Genomic DNA, 20070 nt, shown 5'->3' on the forward strand with positions numbered 1-20070 from the left:
AACGTGAGCTGGAGATGGGCACCAGCACCTCCTGACCCCACTGAGGGACAAGGGTGTAAGAAAATGTATGGATTAACAGTTGGACTTTATACTAACATGATCAAAGTAAAGGAGGATCTCAGGCCATTCAGATATTAGCATTATGGTGCATTCGCACAAAACGCATTTTGAGCGTCAGGGGCGTCTGGTTTACATTCAAAGTCTATGTAGAGACGCGTGGAGCGTCTAGTGCGGCGTGATTTGAACCGCTTGGTTCAAATCTAGTGCGGCGTGATTTGAACCGCTTGGCTCATTTAAGAGCATCTAACGGAAAACAAGGGCTAGACCTGACGCGCCCGCCCTGGATGCGCCTCCACATAGACTTTGAATGTAAACCAGACGTGTGAAACGCTAGGTGTTGAGCAAAATGTCAAGCGTCTGCATTGAAAGCGCAGACGCGGTTTTGATGCATGTAACGCGCTTGGTGTGAATGCACCATCAGTGTTTTTGTTCAGAGGGAGTTAACTGTCAGAAAGGAAAGCTGCCACAGTCAAGAGGCTTCAGCTGCTGATCATCTTTGATATTAAGCCTCAGGTTGTAAGCAGGACAGCGATGCAGGAGTCTCACATAGCCGTAAGGTTGACTTGCTTGCTTCACTGCCTCAGACCAGATCTGTTGTTGATCTAATGAAAACGGAAATTGCTGAATATATTTCAATGAAATTTCCCCAAGACATTTCCACAATTTTTTTCTGTCAGTGTCTGCATTTCACAAAAAAAAAAGCCATACAAGTTGGTCCTTCCTGTCGGCAAGTAGGCCAATTAATTTCATCATTTTTGACTTCCCCTTCATGCTGGCATCAGACAGACTTGCTACTGACTGGCTGGTGTCTCAGTAGTTTTCCTCTGCAGTGTTAATTGTGTACAGATTATTCTCTGGTATTTAAGAGTTAGGTTGTGAGAGATGCAACTGACGTTTGCTGTCATCAGTGTCAGAACAAATTTAAAATTAAGATTAGACTTTTGGGGCAAGATTGTGTGCAGAAACAAGAAATTTGCTTTTGGTTTAAAGCATTCGTAGTGTACAGACATTAAAGCTGCATTATGTAACTTATATGCTATTTATAAATTGTGTTTTTAAATATTTGCTTAAACTGTCACTATGTGGGGACAGTATAGTATGAGACAGATAATCTGACAAAAAAAATCAAGCTCCCTCACCTCTTCTTAGAGCTTCTGTTGCCATCTGAAGAAATGCAATCATGCTCATGTTCACGCTCCTCCAGAGAAACAACTTATTGTTACAGGAAAGCCATTTATTCACTGTTATCGGTGGTCATGCTAACTAACTTGAACATTCATGGCAGACTCCATTGTGGGGAACGAGCTGTTGCCTAGCAAGGAGCAAGGGGGAGGGTGCGAGTGGCGGGTACACAAGGGTGATTGACAACACTAAGACTCTTCATTGTTTCTCAATAACCAAGGGTCCAGACTTTCTGTAAAAAGTGTAGAAAAAGGAGCTTTGATTACTAATCACTTTGAAAAAAACTCAAGAGGTGTTAACCCAGAATAAACTATTCGAATTATAATATTCCCAATATTAAACACTCTACAGCTGAACATAATAAGGCAGATATAGCATCCTAGCAGTTACTGTAAGTGATAATGTTGTTCATCATTAACTTCATCTCAATCTGCTAGACTGTCGCAACATTTCCCAAGCACAGTCACACTAAATGTGTTTGATGTTTTTGGTTCCTTTTCTTTAAAATGTTGTGATCTTATGCTTCCAGAAGATTATCAGCTGGTTCTGCAGCTCTGTAGCAGACATGCTGATTATGTTGTGGTAGCGCCAAAACACCTTCTGGGCTTTTGCAGACATTTACATCTTAAATACTAGGAGTTATTTGTCAGAATTAGTCACATGTTGCTGGTTCTGTTAGACTCACTGGCATTCACAAAAGCATCACTTAACCAAAGGCTACAAAAATAAAAAACGAAAAAACAACGCAGAGTCCTACTGTAGAACAGTATAAAAACACCCAGGCTTCCACTCTCTGCTTTAATAATCAACACCCACATGCACGCGTGTGAGGCAGACAGACTAATGTGTGTGACCTATGGTGCTAGCTTACGGCACTGGGAACATTAGTGGTTCAGATTGAAACAAATGAAGACAGCTCTTCACTTAGTCACAGTCAGATGGAGCCGGGCAATAATAACACAAAGAGGGAGAGGAAGCCAGACGGGGTGTGTGTGTGTGTGTGTGTGTGGGTGTGTGTGTAGATTTTTTTCTTTCCACATGTGTTTGCATGGTTACCAAAATTTTATGATTGGTTTTGCATTGTATTCTGGACGTGGTAGAGTCTGTCTGCGTGCGGCTCTTTGCATGCGCGTCTGTGTGTGTTTTGAGGTTACAGCCATTGAAAAATATATTCAGGTGGAGATGAAGATGAAAACCTTCAGGGCTTTTCTGATGAGAGCCATATGAATTAAAAACTGACAACACAGCTCCTACCTAAGACAAATGCCTTTTCCATGACACTCATTATCATGTGCATGCTTCGTATGCTAGCGTGGGGATCTGTATGCCTGTGCTTCTATTTGCATGCATGTTTCTAAGGGCTTTGGTGTTATTAAAATAATGATATTAGTTGTGATATATGATGAGTTAGCGATTAAGTATGTTTCTTGTATTGCTCTTGATTTCAAAACAACCTGCAGAGTTCATTCCCACCCTGAAATCCTCTTGGCTGTTGTGCTCCTTTAGATGCAGACTACTACAGATTAACAACTATGAAATATGACATAAAGCAACCAGAATGTGGTTCAACAGGCTAAAATAAGTAACGCTTCAGTGTTCAGCTATTTATCAACATGTATGTTGTGAAAAAGTGTTTGCCCACTTGCTGATCTCCTACTTTTTTGCAGGTTTGCCTCACTTTGTGTTTCAGCACATTAAACCAATTTAAATATTAGTCAAAAGCAGTTTCTCTGTTATCAAGCAGCTCTCGTTGACTCTCTGATGTTTGCAGCAACATTCACAAATGGAGAACCTCCAGGTTGTGGTTTTGATGGACTCAGCTAAACCCAGACAGATCTCAACGAAACGGCTTGTTCAAAATGTCAGGCTAACTCTGAACTCTCACACATCCTCGTTCCTGAGCTGTGTTTCATGGAAGGTTGTTGTATTGAAAGGACGTCTACATCCTTTTTACAGAGTGAAGTTATCAGAGACAATCATGTTCTTATGAACATTTCATTTAAGAGAAAGAGAGAGATTGACAATAAGCATCCCCAGTAAATATTTGCTAAAAAGTCTTCAAATAAATTCTTGCAGCAGCTGCAGCAGCATAGTTTTATACTAAACTACTCAGGAAAACCCTGAACAGATCACCTGTCCATCACAGGGTCAACACAGAAACAAGCAACCTTTTATGCACACCCGCACAAAAAATGGTTTCATTTTTAATTATTTTGTATCTGGAGAAATGCTTCACAAACATAGGGAGGAGCCACAAGATCTTCTTGCTTTAAGATAACTCTACATGCTTTTATAGGGTTTTATTTATTGGGTGAGTGTAGTTTCAGCTACAAGTTTACACTTTTAGAGAATATTTACAATTACTTAGCACTTCAGGCCTAATTTTTCATATTAGAAATCAAAAACATGAGGTTCAAAAATAAAATGTAAAAAAATATTTCTACTTGAGAAATACCAGATTATCCATTTGACATTTTTACTGTAACTCATGATACAGAATGTGATTTGGGTAAAATGAGTCATGAAATAATGTAACACAAAGTAGATGTGCTTTGAATTCATAAACTCCAATAATCAGTGTTCTTTCTATGTATATCTGGCTTCACACTGTGAATCTGTTATTACTGTGGTGATACTGAATATACGGCAATTTGAAAAATAGTCCTAATGTGGTGGGATTGCTGCGTTGCTCCAGAGAGCAGAACGAGTCAAATGAAAAAAGTTAACCTTTAGCAAAGTATGAAATGAAGGAAGAACTTTGAGAGTTGGCTGTAATGTCTGGAGCTCCTCAGAAAGAAATGAGTGTCAGACACGTTGTTATCACCTCGCTTTATGGCATCACGAGGGATGGCAACTGCTCATACGTTTTAGTATGTGTGTTGTGGCGAAGGTGTGCACTTTATTCCCTCTATAAATCAATGTCAAATCATGATGAAGGCTGTATATGACTTGAGGCAATTATCACATACGTCAAACACCTATGTAGGCATACAAAGTGACTGGGAGTCAATTATTGCTGTGTGACTGCTTAATTTTCACTCTCTGTCAATCTAACGCCTAACAATTCACAATGTAGAGGAAAAAATGGGGCAGAAGGAGAAGATAAAGTACCACTGAAATGTACTTTAGAGGTATGTGATAAAATGCTGATGATGTAAAAATATGGAAAATACTGCCAGGTCAAGATGTGGCTTGCTAAATTAGCACATGTTACACCTTTTGTAGATGTTCTCAACCCCTTCAACCAACCCCTAATAAATTATTCAGTTTAACCATGCACATTATGTTACATTAAAAGTGGAAAAAGTTTAGTAGTGATTCTATTTTTGACGCATCACAAAGACCTGGCTGAATGTTCCTATGCATAGAGCTTACAGAGCACCACATGTGCCAGGCAGCCTACACTTGTCATTGATTTGCTAATGACCACAGCAATGAGTCGTGCAAGCATGGTGAGCACCTTCGATATATATTACTGGATTGGACAGTGTTTGCAAGCCGCTATGGATAGTGACGTTCACCTGCAGGCCATTACTGTGCATTGACTCATTTCCACAAAAACACACTGTTCCGATGCTGGATGTGCATGAATTTGTCTCAAAAAGTTTGAATTATTTTATATCCGACTTCTATAAAATGTGGCTTAAAATACAACAGAGTTTGATGCGCAAACTGTGAATTTTTTCCAGAAGTTTGGTTTCTGTCAGTTCTTCCAAGTTGCAAGAGAGGGCTAAACAAATACATGTTTTTATATTGGACTATTAATTAAATTTTACATAACTGTAGGAGTCAGTTTGTTACATACTTTACACTCAATGACTTTTGAATATTGTGACGTAGTATGAATGAATGAGGTAATTACTCCAGTTTAGTGTTTTATTGAATTTTCAGAAACGACAGCGGCTGCAGCGTGCCGCAGCAACGGTAAAATAACGGCAAAAAGCAGGTGAAGCACAATTCAAAAGCACTCAAATTCTTCTCTTTTCTTGCTCTCTGTATCAACGCCTGTTGCCATGAGAACCGACTGACAGCAGCTCCACTAGCTAACAGAGCAGAGCTTACATTCAAGACAATCCTAAAAACAGGCAAGCATTTCCCGCACAAACAAAACATTCAGTCTGTTAGTTTTATGTTTTCAGACTTGATGTTTATTTTGCGATAAGTGGTCGCCTGGAAACCAATCTTGGACAAAGAGTAAAACTGAAGTGAGGCCCTCAGATCTTTAGCTGTTGTCCGAGGTTATTTTGTGGTCATGGTTTTGGTTGGACACTCCCAAGAAGGTTCTAATATTTGTGTTGCGCCTTTTCAACATTAAAACATCAAAAACACAAAGTGCAAATTAAAAGTAAAATGCATAGAAAGAAATATAAGCACAATAAAAAGATTAATTATGATTGAAATGAATCCTGCCTCTCGCCCAAACGTGATCCGGCTTGCTGACTTTTAATTACTATGGTATTGTAAAATCTAAGGTTCATGACAGGTGTGTAACATTATAAAAGAAGAAAAACATTAAATTAGGAGTTTAGGTTTAGCATCTTTGAGAACAATGTGCAAAAATATCTGCGACCAATGTGGCGAGAAGGAAGCATAGAAACATTCAGGACACATTATTCGTCAGATATTTGTAACATTTAAAGAATATTAAATGAAATAAAATAATAAGCTGCAGTATTGCCAAATAATTCCAGCCCAGTATATTTTTATGGCAACTTGCACATATAAAGCCCAGAAAAAATTATGAAGATTATATTTATCAGCTGCATGTCCCATAAATTTTTAGGGACAGATTAATACTGTTGGACTTCTTCCAAAATATATGCAATTAAACCAAAAAAAAAACATTACCACTGAGCCTAAATATTGTTCCACATTATTTAAACAAAACTCAACATTAGCAACCATTAGAGAACAGAAAGCCATCATGGAGCCAGAAGAACACTGAGGGTAAAACAAATAAAGAGAAAAGTCCCATGAGCAAGAGTCCCCACCTTCATGTTGTAATTAAATATTATAGGCTTACCTCAGTTTGAGTGTTTGGATCAAATAAGTAATATCCCTTATTTCTTTGTCACAAAAGAGATTGAAGGTAAGATTGGGCCAACAGATGTAGAGAGCCAGGAAGAATAAAAGGAAGGTGGACGGTGCTCTTTATTTGGACCGGACCCGTTGTTTCTCAGCCAAGTCCAAAGTGTAGGGGACGTTTCCATAACTCTACACTAAGTAGCTCAAATCTCTGAGGAGTGCTTTTTAGTTTGAGTTGCAAAAAATTAGCAAAAGTATTATCACAGTGGTGAATCAGTCACGTTCTTTGTTTTAAGTTACCAAAACTAAAAAATCTTCACTAATGACAACACACTACATATTTAGTCTAACATCTTGTCAGAAAAACCTCAAAGATGAAGGTTATCTGCATAACGAGGGTGTAAACTTTGCACAATGCGTTACTGTATAAAATACACTACTGTATAAAATGTTTATTTCTTTATGTGCTTTTCCAGTGTATTTTGTCCTTTTTCTTTTAATGTGAAAAAATATGTAAAACTGATGATTTAGTGCTAATTTGTTTTGGTGGTGTTGGAAAAACATGTACAGGACTGGAAATATGGGAATTTATTTTGCCCAGTTGCATTTTGTTGACATTCATCTCCTATCAATCATTTTATTAAAAATCAGAGCTTAGACAGACTTTAGTAAACACTTAAACATGTAGGTTTTAACCCCCTTTTTAAACTAAATGCATAAATGCTTCATGTATAACCAGCAGTGTACAGAATTTCCCAAATGTGCTGAGTGTTTTGTTGATGCCTCATTCAGCATTTACCTGTACCTGATATTGCACACAGCACAGGAAATATAGTCAAATCAACATGAACTTAATTGTCAATTGGTTTTGTCCTTTGAGTCTAAAATCAAATGCTGCCAATTTAAGACAGAACAAGTTTGATTTTTAGGAAAGTTTAGGCTTCATGGTACTGATTCTTCTTCTTTCTGACAGTTACCTAGTTATATAAAAAGGACACACAGCTCTACCAAACCACCACAGGGTAGTCAGAGCTGCAGAAATTGGAATTTTTCTGTGCAGATTTCTCTAGCATCTCACAGCCATTACTGACAGAGTAAGGGCTTCAGCTCATGGCCATGTTGGTGATGGTGGTGGCCATTTCCTTTTGACAGGCAAGTGAGGAGATAATGAGTGACTTTTTTTTTGGAAAGGGCCATATTTGGTCTGCGTATGAATGTTTATGCAGCTGCAACTTAGAGTCCTCTATCTTAGGTAACATTTTCGAGTAACATTTGGAACCACTCTGACACATGCCAGCATGTATTCATGAAAAGCTTCCCAATCTCTCGTAGTTCTTTCCACAAAGTTGTTGTGGTCCGAAGGTCATTTCCAAAAGTGATCCTGCACATTAATTGACCAAAAATAAAAACATAACAGGTGTATGAACTGTAGCTGATCCTTTCAACCAGCAGAAGCACTGACTTAAAATCTTCATCACAGTAAAAAATTTAAAAATAACCTGACTCTGTGATGTAGTTTGAACTACGGAAGAAGGGAAGCATAGCAATGTTCTCCTCTCTTCTTTTTTTTAACCTTTACTTATCCATTGAAATAAATGTTAAGATTTAAATATCTCCCAGTCAAAGCACAACGTACTACTAATTAAGATAGGACAAGTAGCAATAAAAGCACACAAACATAATTAATTTGTGAATTCATGAAAACGGATAAGGCAAAAGCCATTAAGATTTCCTAAGTTTCTAATTATTTTTGTAGTAAATATGAGGCATTTGAAATTTGGCTGTAATGCTTGTGGTCAGAAGTTTACATGCACTCCTTATATTTTCAAATGCCATAATGATTTGGGGCATTGTAATTATGCATTGAATATATTCTATTATAATAATTATATATGAGTATGCAATTCAGCTCCCAATTCACAGCAAAATGCTGCTTCTTCACACTTTAAAAAGCAGGTCTAATTCATTTTCTGTATACTAAATGCAAGATATTCGAATGAGTTCAACAAAATAACATCACTGTTGTACAATGTCTCAGCTGTTCTGAAGATCCTGCAGCTTCCACTTCTCTTCCTAACATGGCGCCTCCTCACCCCGACTCTCATACTGATAGGAGGAACCACAGAGCTCTGTTAGGTTAAAGCTCATCTTCTGAAGTTGGGATGTTTTTCCTCCAACAGGTTCCAGAGGAATCACCTCAAACCAGATGTTGGACTGGATTTTATTTCAATGTCATTTGTGAATGTTAGCATCTCATTTTCAACAGTGGAGCTATAAAGGTTGAAAAAAGGTTATTATTTTGGAGAAAGTCTCATCAACATTAATATTTTCACTAAATAAGAGCCAAAAAAAATTTATTTGATAAAGGAAAAGCCTCTCAGATTCTGAGCCCGACAGCACCAGACTATTTTTTAATATTCGACAATTTAATTTCACATAATTATGGCGGTAGAAGCCATTTGTTTGTTAAATACTTAATGAAACATATTTACCGTGTTTGATGTTTGTTGTAAATGACGTATACTCACACAGAACGAGGTAATTAGTCCAAGTTTGTTGTTTATTGAACGTTCAAAAACTACAGTGGCTGTAAAGCGCCACAACAAAGGTAAACAAAGGTAAAACAACCCGAACAGATGATCACCTCAAAACCACTCGCACCTTTTTACTCTCCATCTCTCTCTGTCATTTAAGCACATCTGTTGCCATGGCAACCTCCTGTGCTTCGCCAGCTGACCCTAGATCACGTTAAGAACATAACATTCAGTCCGTTATGATATTAGGTTTTCAGGCTTGTTATTTATTTTGCAATCATTAATGAGCCTCTCATGAACATAGTGGTGGTTGATGAGTTAATTTTAAACTCCTGCTCTGCTAGTTATTTTGATAATGGAACCGAAACGCACAGAATTGCGCAACACCTTGTTGAAACAATAATCACTGAGATTATTATTGTTGTTGGGTCATTAATTTGAACATGTTTTTTGATTTGCTGTTGTTCTTTAATAAAGTTACGAATGTTTTAAGCCAGTCAGAGGAGGACGTGCTGGTCTCGTCCTGGCGTCGTTCAGTTTGTCTCCTGATGCCGAGATCGACTCAAAACCTTCTGCGATCGACATATTGCAGCCCTGCTCTAGCAAAGCACGAACAGTTCAGAAATAATATGAAATGGGAAAAAAAGTTATTTATCAACCGATTAAGTCTTGTTTTAGATTGTTCTTGAAAAACGAATCAGTCACGGCTGATTAGTGGCTGCAAGCACCCATTGATTCTTTACAGCAGACAGCCGCTCTCCTCTCTTGCAGGTACTTCGTACTCCCGCTAAATCTTTAAGGGGTACCCAGTATCCGACCGTAACCCCTTACTTTCACCCCTGGTCATTTCCTTACAAACTCAAACTTGATAAGTGCTTACTCTTTTTTTGATCATGTTTTGTAAATAGTACGTTGCTGCTTTCCATACACAAATATTCACATATTGTCCATTTTTCCCACTCAGTTGAACATTTCTTTCAATCTGATTACACTGTTATTAACTGTAGCGTATTATCTTTCTTATCTTGTAAATTTGCCCTTTTTGCTCCTTTATTATTGTAATTTTTTTGTACATTTATTTTTTTACCTATGTGTGAATAGTGATGATAACATGATTTTTTCCCACCACTATCAGAAATTAAAGGACATTTCTATTATACTCTTTTCATAATGTATGATCTAGTCTAGTTTGGTCTAAATCATTGTAATGTAACACTATCAGATAGTTAGAATCAGACCAGGTTCATCAGATAAAGTCCAATTCAAACCTAATTAAAAGGTTATAATCTCACTTTGTATTAGATTATCTATGTTTGAAACCCCAGGCAATTACTGTCTTTGACTTTGCAGCAATCTTTTCCCTTATAAAACATGTGGCGACAGTGGAAAGGAACAACTCCTTATCAAAAGGAAGAAAAAACCCAGATGAGCCGAACAACAAACAACGCAGCCAGAAAATATTGCAACACACACTCTTTCTCACACACACACAGACTGAGAGAGAGAGGGAAAGGAAGATGGAGAGAGAGAGCAAGAGCGAGATCATGGATAAAAATCAATAATTTGCCTGCAGGAGCTGTTAATGTTGTATTATGAGCTGGTCATGAATTTGGACATAAGGATGCAGGAGTGACTGTTCAGACAGACTGAGAGATTAATGCAGCTTCCCTCCAGAATGACTAAAAGCTAAGTTAGACCACATCTCAAAATATTATATACCGAACCCAGTGTGGACAGAAAGCCATCAACACTTTCGTACTTTTGTTACCAGATAAGCTGCTGCTCCAGCAGAGAAGACCTTAGAAAATGGCCGATGCTGCAGCAGAGTCAAAGCAGGTCTTCAGGTTTTGCTCTCCAAAAGATCTCAACCTCCTCAGCAGGAAGAGTCTGAGCTGATCCGACCCGGAGCGTGTAAGTCCAGGCCAAATCTTTTCACTGGGAGTTTAACAACAAACGTAAGGTGAAAGAAATATAATCAGAATATGAAGTGGATGAAAAAAATAAATGACTTTGAACTTGTTTAAACAAAAAAAAATGTGGATTCGACTGAATTCAAATCTCTGATAATTGTTTATTGTTTGAGATGTATGTGTGACCAAACCGAACTCAAACACAAAGATTCAATTTGTACCCGAAACATCAATCAAACTATGAAGATTACTCTTTGAGATCCGAACCAATTCCTTCAAAGCTTAAATTTAAATGTTAAACAATTTAAAATCTTTGAATTTTCATATTCTGAAACCATCAACTCAAATTTAGTACTATTCTTATTCTTAATAAAAAACAGTTGAAATTCAGAGGCTTGATGGAGAAGATTAATTATCAAACAGCATCATAAAGACTAAAGGAGAAAGTTGTGGAGAATTTAAATGTATCTTCTGTTCAATCTATAATCTAATGAAAGTATGTACACCCTTTATGTTTCTGTAAAGCTGCCTAAGCTCTGGTGAACGAATCTGTGGACAGGATAACTATTAGTTGTCCACTCCACAAATCTGGCTATTATAGAGAAGCAGCAACAACAAAGCCATTGTTAAGAGAAATCCATAAAAAGTCTTATTGGCAGTTTACTGCCAGCCATGTGGGGCCGCAGAAAACAAGCAGGAGGACGTTTTCTGGTCAGACCAAATCAAGCATTTTCCAGGAACCCTGCACCCTCTAAAACCTCCGGAGGTAGAAATTTACCCCAGACAAAAGCCCTGGTGCAGGGGGCAGTAGTTCATCATCAGCCTACAACTTTTGAATTCAGTTTAGCGGAGGGAGAGCGCTAAGCATTCAGAACTGTTAGTGTTTCTAATGTTAAAAATCATATATTAATTTAGAATAGACACACTGTCTGTGTATGTTCTAGACAAATGAAAACAAATCCTGTGGATCATTAGTACTTCTTAATAAATGATCTGTAAGGAACACAATAAAGTTTATAATGTTGTAAAATGGCCACAGGTTAAGTTTAGAATAGCCTGTTTTAATCCTGATCTGAGGATCTTTGACCTCAGAGGCAACATATGGATAAAATGAACGTTTTGAAGAGAAGGGAAAAAAACGACTTTACTGAATTCCCACCAGGGAGAAGTGATTTTGTGTCCTTATGGTCAAAGCAATCTCCTTCCACAGTACTTCTTTCAAACGAATGTTTTTGTTGTTTCTTCCTCTTCTGGGGGTTTGGATACGCCTGCTGTGTCCCTGGATTGCACCGCCTTTTAAACGGGTGTTTAACTGTTGCAGTTTGGGTCAGTCGGGTCACAAAAATCTGGCCTTAACACGGTTTAAATTTAATTTACTAAACCCTAAATGTAATCTGTATTAAATCTGTCTGTCTTTTAAGCTTTATTCAGTCTATTCTCTATGTAATTAGCATGTTTACATTTGTTTTATGTCATATTATACATCTGGTTAGCTTCAGTAGTGTACAGTCATGGCAGCACTTTCAGTGCTCAGGGTTTCCATATATATAAAAAGGTTCTGAAACAATTTAAATCCGCTCTTTGTTGTGGATTTTGCTGCTGTGGGAAGGAGACTCGGCTATTTTCACTCTCAGTGAGGGGTTTAAACATGAAGCCAGAGGAAGCTAAGGTGATATGAGAGCCTGTTTAAGAGAAAGGTGTATTTTTAGAGGTATGCCAGTTGTTCATTCAGGCAGCCACTTAAAGAGAGAGCAAAAAGTCCATCAGATAACATGAAGGTTGAATGAACAATAGCAATGCTGCTCTGTTTTATTCCTGTGGGGTCTGTACCTTTGCCTGCCATGAAACAGGCTGGATTTGGAAATGGAAGAGTGAAGCTCCTGTCAATTGTACAAAAATAAAAAATATATATTTGGAAATCCACAAGGAGATTTACAGTAAAAAAGAAATACAGACATTTTCAGTCTTAAACAGCAGAAAACATTGTGACTGTACCACCTATGTATATCATGCAAAAATATGAACAATTGCAGTTTTTGTGTGAAATTTGTACCAGAAGATGCTGTAAAAAACCTGAAAATTTCAGTTTTTAAAGAGCAGAAATGTTTGTGAATGTACCACACAGAAACAGAAATGTGAGTAAATTTAACACGATAAACAGTTTTAAGGTTCAGAGAAATGCACATACAATTAACTGATTTATTTACGGAAATCTTCCTTGTGCAGTGGTGGCAATTCAGTCCTGGCCTGGAAATCCATTCTGTGTCATCAGGTCTCAGGAATCTAGTTTGCATGCTAATAAACAAGCAGCCGAATCACAAAGTGAGCCGTCAGCGGAGCATCCAGCACACTTTTAATCACTTGAACTATGTCATTACTCTGACATCTCCAAAGTACAGCTTTGTGGTTATATTATGTTTAAAAGCTTATCGCTGTCATTTTAAAAGTAGAGAAGGCGGTGATTAGATTTTCAGGTTAAAATTGACGGTATAAAATCTGTAGCGTATTTTTTACCGTTTACATTTTCACAAATCTGGTAAAAAAAACAAACAAAAAAATAAACATATATATTGTATATATATATACAGAGAATTCTAACTCCTGAAACAGGAATTTAGCATTTTCTTTTTACCATGACTGCATGCTGACCGTTTTCTCTGTTTGGTGATCATTTTTGCGATTTGTACAAGAGGATATATTGCTTATCAAATTCAATAGTTTTTGTTGTAATTGCATAGAAAAGCATTAACTGACTTTAGTGTGCAAGGAAAAGGCAATATAATTATGTTTAGAGATAAATAATTCATTTTTTAAAGGAATAATTGCTATCAGATTAAAATCTTTAGAAATAGTCCTTCTACAATTCTTTTCCTCACGACTTACTCTATGTATCATTGTTGCAGACACAATCCAGCTTAATAAATCTAGCAGAATCCTTGTTTCTATAGAGTTTTTCTTTTTGAAGCTTCTCACAAATATGTGTTATTTTCCTTTAACCTTGAGACCTTCTGAAATGAAGTCAAGAAGAAACGCTTGGGAAAAGAGCAGTGCAGGTAGCGGGAGTATATATTCGACCGTCTCTAGAACAAAATGCACAGGCTGTAAGGTAAAGGTATGCAATTAACTGAGGCTGTGTGATTGGTACTTTCTTCTTTTGTGTCTATTTCCAAAGCTGCTGTCTGCTGCAAGCCAATGTTGCCCTCCTGCAGATTTATTTAATTGTATGAGGTAAAAACATGACATTTTATTGCAGAAAAATAAACTACATTCTACTTTTCTTCTTTCATATTGTCCCTTTACAGTATAGCCATATTTGTTCAATTATAAAACTCCAGAAAAGGATCCAGTTAGCAGCTGTCGTGGATTCAAACGTTCATAACTAATTTATGCTTAAATCATCTTTAATTTAAATTAATCCAGTGAAGACAAATGAAACATGTTCCTTTTCGTCATTCTGTTGTGAGTTTGAAAAGCTGCACCAAATTAAACACAGAGAAAAATGAAACTACAGTGATTCAAAAACAAGTTAAGGCTCTAATATTTACCTGAAGCGTAAGGAGATCAATGAAATCTGCTCAGGCTTTGGATTTTTCTTTCTCTCGCCCTCTCAGATGTCAGGCCCTTCTGACTCCAGGGCTCATACCCCGAATCCCTCCAACAACAGGAAATTAATAGGATAGTGTGGCTGCATTTATATATTAATAACTGTATCAGTATTCACAAATCATGGCAGCCATCTCTCATTCATTTAAAAACTCAATTTGCATCAGAGATGTGCATAAAAATGTTGGGGCTAAATATCTGGAGCCCTGGGACTTTGTCTCCTTTTTCTTTTAAATTTAACTTTTGTGACATACTCTGACTTATAAGTGATAAATATAATGCATGTAGAAACAATGTTTTTCTTTATCAGTACATTTATTTAACCTCTGCTGTTTACAGTAGCAACTGTCACAGGAAGATATAACAGAAGCCACTGATTGACTGAAAATTGTTTTGTTTCCCAAAGATGTGAAGGTCACAAACAATCACAGCTGGTGGAAACAGCAGTAAGTTATTCCAGAGTTCTTTGCAAACCAAACTTTTTGATATGCTTTGTTTTAAAAGAACAAAATATGTTACAACACAACTAATTTCCATCCACGCGGCAAAGTAAAACATGTTTGGTAAAGATTTATTGTTCGTTGTTATATGACACAAACGGACACAACTCGGTAAGTTATTATAATTTGTCATCAAAAGTGCGTTTCTTTTGGTAATTCTATTTAAATAGAACAACTGAAACTTATCTTGAAGATGTTTAATTATTAATATTTTATGGCTTACCTCAACATACCGGACCTTATGAAGGAAAAATTATATCATGATCACATTTTTCATATTAGTCAATATCAATAAATATCACAAATTGCTATTTGAAGCAGTCTTTTAGAAAGGTTTTCTTTCATCTTAAATATTTATTTTATAAAGTTGAACATGTCATTGGACATTATAAAACTGCTTTGGATAAATGAAGGAGGTATATTCTAAACTAAACATTTCAAGCATTACAAGAAAACGGAACAAAATCTGACATTTTTCTGTTGTTTTCAGATAAATAGAAAATACATGCAAATTCTCAAAGTCCCTCCTTTCTAAAGCTCATTTTAAATGCAATGAAAAATAAATACAAAGCAACAGAATAGACATGATCTTTGCTTGAACAAGAATACAATTAGGGAGAACTAGTTGTGCTGTCAAGCTGTGCTGGGTGAAATATTGAATTCAGGGGGCGTCGCCTACGAACTCACTCATTTGGGATTGTAAAGTTTTAATTCTGCATGAAGTGCCACTGGCTCAGGTGGTTTTACCGGCTTTGCAGGATAGTAGCACACTACTTTGCCTTTTCTGCGACTTTAATTAGACGATAACACCACAACACGATGTCAATGATGTCATTCCCTGCGTCTTCCATCTTTCCTTCCTGGAGGTCGCTCAATTTTGTCTCTTTTTTTCCAGTCATGCCGCACTTGTTACCTGAAGAAAGAGGCTACAGCTGCACAAATATTAGCCATTAGCACGTCTGGCTCCTGCTGTCTGTCTGCGTCAGCCTAACTTTCCATGGCTGTCTTCCAGCTGCATGATCGGTCCAGCACGGATCAGCCCTGACTATCATGGGCTGCTCATTTTTTCTGTATATTGAAGGCCATATTCACTCCTTTTCATATGTCTATTGAGGAAAGTTCATTTTCGATATATATTGTTATTGTTTTATTGCCCAGCTCTACTGTACAGTAATTGCACTTAGTTTCTGCATCAGCTGCTTTAGTAGCTCGTTTCATTGAAATTGTTGACTCTGAAGCCTCTTATCTTTCTCTTCATGACAGCCTTCAGATTTTTGATGGTGAAAATCCCAGCTTTGCTTGCTGAACAATCAAGTACAGTATTATCATGGAGGTATTGGTACTGATCCACGTTTTTCACTTGCAATACCGATACAGATATCTGTAGTATCGTCCGATACGATCCAATACAGAAAAATGGTGCTGAATTGACTTAAGATGTTTCTTTTATTAAATACAGTTACAAATTTATCTGATAATTCTGCACCAGTACAGCACAATTAAATACACCAATAGCTTCAAAAGCTTGATTAAGCATGCTATATATATATATATATATATATATATATATATATATAGTTTGTTTTGTTTTTTTAAGTTCCATTATTCTAAATATAATGTAATTGGATTTTTTTTTTTTTTCAATATTGGGACCATACAGATATTAATATCTGATCAGTGCATCTCTAGTAATTAGATATTTTAAATATGCCTGTGCTGACTTTGTACTTTTAACTGAGTGGACCAACAGCGTCATAAGACATGATACCCTAAATCTACTTTACACCAGGATGAAGCCACTTGGATTCTCTGCCTCTCCACTTCGATTTCCAATTTACATAAATCGCAATCTTTAGTTTTATTTAAAAAGTCAAGTGTCAGTGCCAAAGTGTTGGAATGTTACTGAAACTCATGAGTTGCCTTTGCTTGTGGTTATCCATGTTGACCTTTTTTTCTACCACATTTTTTCCTTCCACTCAACTTTCCACTGCCATGCTTGCATAGAGCACTCTATGAACACTCCGCATCTTTAGCAATGACCCTCTGTGCTGCCTGCAGGGTAACTTATGTGATTTCAGCATGGTAGTGTGGGCCATAATATGGACAAAAACACTTAAAACATTTAACTCTGTTCATATGATTTACAAATGTTGATGTCTTTCTAATTTAAGCATAAGATGTTTTTATTTATTGTGCCACATTTTATGATTTTCGTAATCTAAAATACATTATTGGCTGTAAGTAACAGTGAAAACAATGTTGTACATTAACCATTAATTGTGTCTGAGATTTTTTTTTTCCTTCATTTGAAACGAATAAAACTTACAGCAGGATCATGAAACGTTACGGTTAGACTGAATGATCAGCAGTGAATTAAAAAGACAGAAATCAAGAAGGTCAAACACGTTTCCACTTGATGGATCTTTTTTTTTTTTTTTTATCTTTTTTTTTAAGTACAGCTTGTGAATCAATACGAAATTTGTCATTACCTTCCAAAAGGAAACTTGAAAAGAGGAAAATGCTTCAGTGAAAACTTGATTTAAAAAGAATAAATGTTTTACCTCAGAGTTTCACACCAGCTCGCTTCTCTTAAGTGGTAATTCACCATTTCATCACATAAGGCACTTAAAAATGTTGTGTTGCTAAAATCTGTTATGCAAATTAAACTTCCCCTGCCTTACCTAATTAAAGAGCAAGAAATCAATGAACCAAAGAGCGCTGTTTTTGTTCATTTTAATATTTCCAAGTAGAAAATGTAACTACATCCTCCACAGATCCACCTGCCAGGCGACTGTGCGCAGCTTAAAATCACCCAGATAAATCCTTCCTAAAGGCCAAGATCAATATTAATCAGGACCCGCATCAGTTTCTTTTTCAAGCTGCACAATGCTAATTTCCATCAGAAATAATATTGTGGCATTTTCAAATCCGTCAATCTGACAGCTGTTCACTTCTGCAGAGTCCGGGGTATTATCAGAGAGCACTTGTCACAGGAATCTTTTCTTGCTTCTTATCTCCACGGCGCCGCGCCACCGTGTACATTTAGGAGCCGAAAAATCAAATATTCACTCCACCTTTCTGTGAGCATTCCTTTCTGATCTACTTTTTAAATGCTTGACATTTAAGTGATCCATAAATTCAGCTGCATTCATCTAACGGCAGCGCTGAGGAATCATCCATCAGGAATATCACTTTCACTCCCCATTATCGCCTTAATTTCCTCCCAAGTGTAGGAATCGATTTTAAAAAAAAAAAGAAAATACAGCAGTCTTAAACGGCATCAAAGTTTGATTAAAAAACACAAACAGATGAGAAATGAATATAGAATAAGTGTAGAAAATGTGTCAAAAAATACTAACATCTGTAGCCCGCTAAAAAATAAAATCTAGTAATCTAAGCTGTTTGTAATTTGTATTATTGTATTATTATTTGAATTATCATAAACCTAGCTGAGGTCAAAACTTTTTTTCTCTCATTAATATACTTATTAATATCCGACATAACATGAAATGATTGTCAAAGCAAAAGTTGCGATATTGCTGATTTTGAAAATGCAAATTACGTATCGTTTTATTCTCTTCTTGTTAATTTACTACATACAGAATGACATTAACATTCACATTTATGTGTACCACAGGCTTAAAGATTTTTTTCTCTCTGGTGTTTTAGCCTAAATTAAAAACTTACATTTTAAAGCTTAGTATCTGCTAAAAGGTTTTGTCAAGTGAGTTTATTATTTACATTTAATCAAATCTGCGCTGCAGAATATTTATGTAAGTTGTAAATAGCTTGGAGCTGTGCACCATTGTTGCAGCACTTAATAGGACACTCAGCAGGACCAGGTATCCTCTAATCTTTCAGAGAGCAAACAATTTTCTCCTTAAACGCATTCAAAATTAACAACTGGAAAAAGGCAAAGCAATGCCAGCTAAATATTCTAAGTGGGTGGAAATCAAAATTCAGCATCCTGAAGAAAGCAGTCAAACACCCAGAGGAGAGATTTCCAACGCCTTTTGGGAAAACAGTCCCCCTGCTGCTGTGCCCTCAGGAAACACAAGTCGACTCAAACACCATCCAGTTTCAGAACTCACCTCTAAACAGCAGGAAACGCTCCAAATATCTCAGTTAAACTGTGCTGACGCTTCTGCGGTTACACAGACTGTGAGGAGAACACACTACCATCATTTCTGACTCCTTTTTGTGCCAATATGTGCAAAAGTTTGGACGGTTCAGGATCAGCTGGGAACATCTCAGACTCACAACAACTGCTTTGAGTCAGACTTCACAGCCTAATGAGTACGACCAGTTCACTTTGCACATTACATGTTCCAAATTTAAATCTGCAGGGAATTAATAACGAGAGGGGAAAAGAACTGGGGGGGGAAAAAGTCAGCTCTTATGCTGAGATGCATTTTTTTTTTCATCAGGCTTTATGGAGAGAAACTTTTTAATAAATGCTGTTTGGTTCAGTTTGCACTTGGAAAAGTTCACACAACACAGCAGCTCTCAATGGGTCATCTTTCAGAGGAACCTGCTAAAGTTCCTCCAGGAACCAAACTAATGGAGCCATTCATCCAACCTCTGACCCGCAGGAAGTCACCCGTGCAGTTCTTTAAAGTCAAACAGGGGGAAACGGCTGAGCAGCTGTGACTTACTGCCATCTAACCAGCGACGCGTCTGCACCAAAACTCAATGAGACTCTTCTCACACACGCACGCGCGCACAACATGCCTCACGAGCCCCGGAGAGCAACCAGCTGAGCACGTGCGCCGGCAGAATGAGTGTGGAGCTACCTGGAGCCGCGCCGCGCAGATCGCTCCTCTCCGCAAGGACGATGCTCCGCTTCCGCTCCGCCGGCAGGTGAGGAGGAGCGGGGCCAGGAGGAGGAAGAGGCTGGGTGAGGGTGTATGCAGCCGGGGGTGAGCGAGGGGGGGAGAGCGGGAGCCTGACGGTTCCTGGATGTTGTGTGGAGGATAATGGAGAGGGAGGGTTATGCCGTTATGAGGACAGCGCTGCCTCCCTCTATTTAACCCTTTAGGACGAATATGAATCTGATGCTTTTCGCACATGGACACTTGACATATTGTGGAGAAAATATTTCTGCAAAACAACAGGACTGAAATGTTTAACTGATTCTCTTCAAAAATAATTCTCTTTCTTTCTTTCTTTCTTTCTTTCTTTCTTTCTTTCACAAAGAAAGACAGAAGCTGTTTCCTGCTTTGTTTCAATTTGTTCTTTGTTTTTCTGTCGGCCTTT

At 37.4% G+C, this 20070-nt stretch overlaps 1 protein-coding gene across 1 annotated transcript in view; it reads right to left on the bottom strand.

Moving 5' to 3' along the window:
- Positions 1-19631, bottom strand: part of tenm3 (teneurin transmembrane protein 3) — a 588369-nt gene extending 568738 nt beyond the window's left edge. Inside the window, exon 1 of the mRNA XM_081610716.1 lies at positions 19608-19631. The gene's annotated coding sequence lies outside the window, so the exon portion shown is untranslated. The remainder of the gene's footprint in view (positions 1-19607) is intronic.
- Between the last annotated feature and the right edge of the window lie 439 nt (positions 19632-20070).

The sequence above is a fragment of the Poecilia reticulata genome, chromosome 1, assembly GCF_904066995.2.
Source record: "Poecilia reticulata chromosome 1, P_reticulata-male-v2, whole genome shotgun sequence".
Classification (NCBI taxonomy): Eukaryota; Metazoa; Chordata; class Actinopteri; order Cyprinodontiformes; family Poeciliidae; genus Poecilia; species Poecilia reticulata.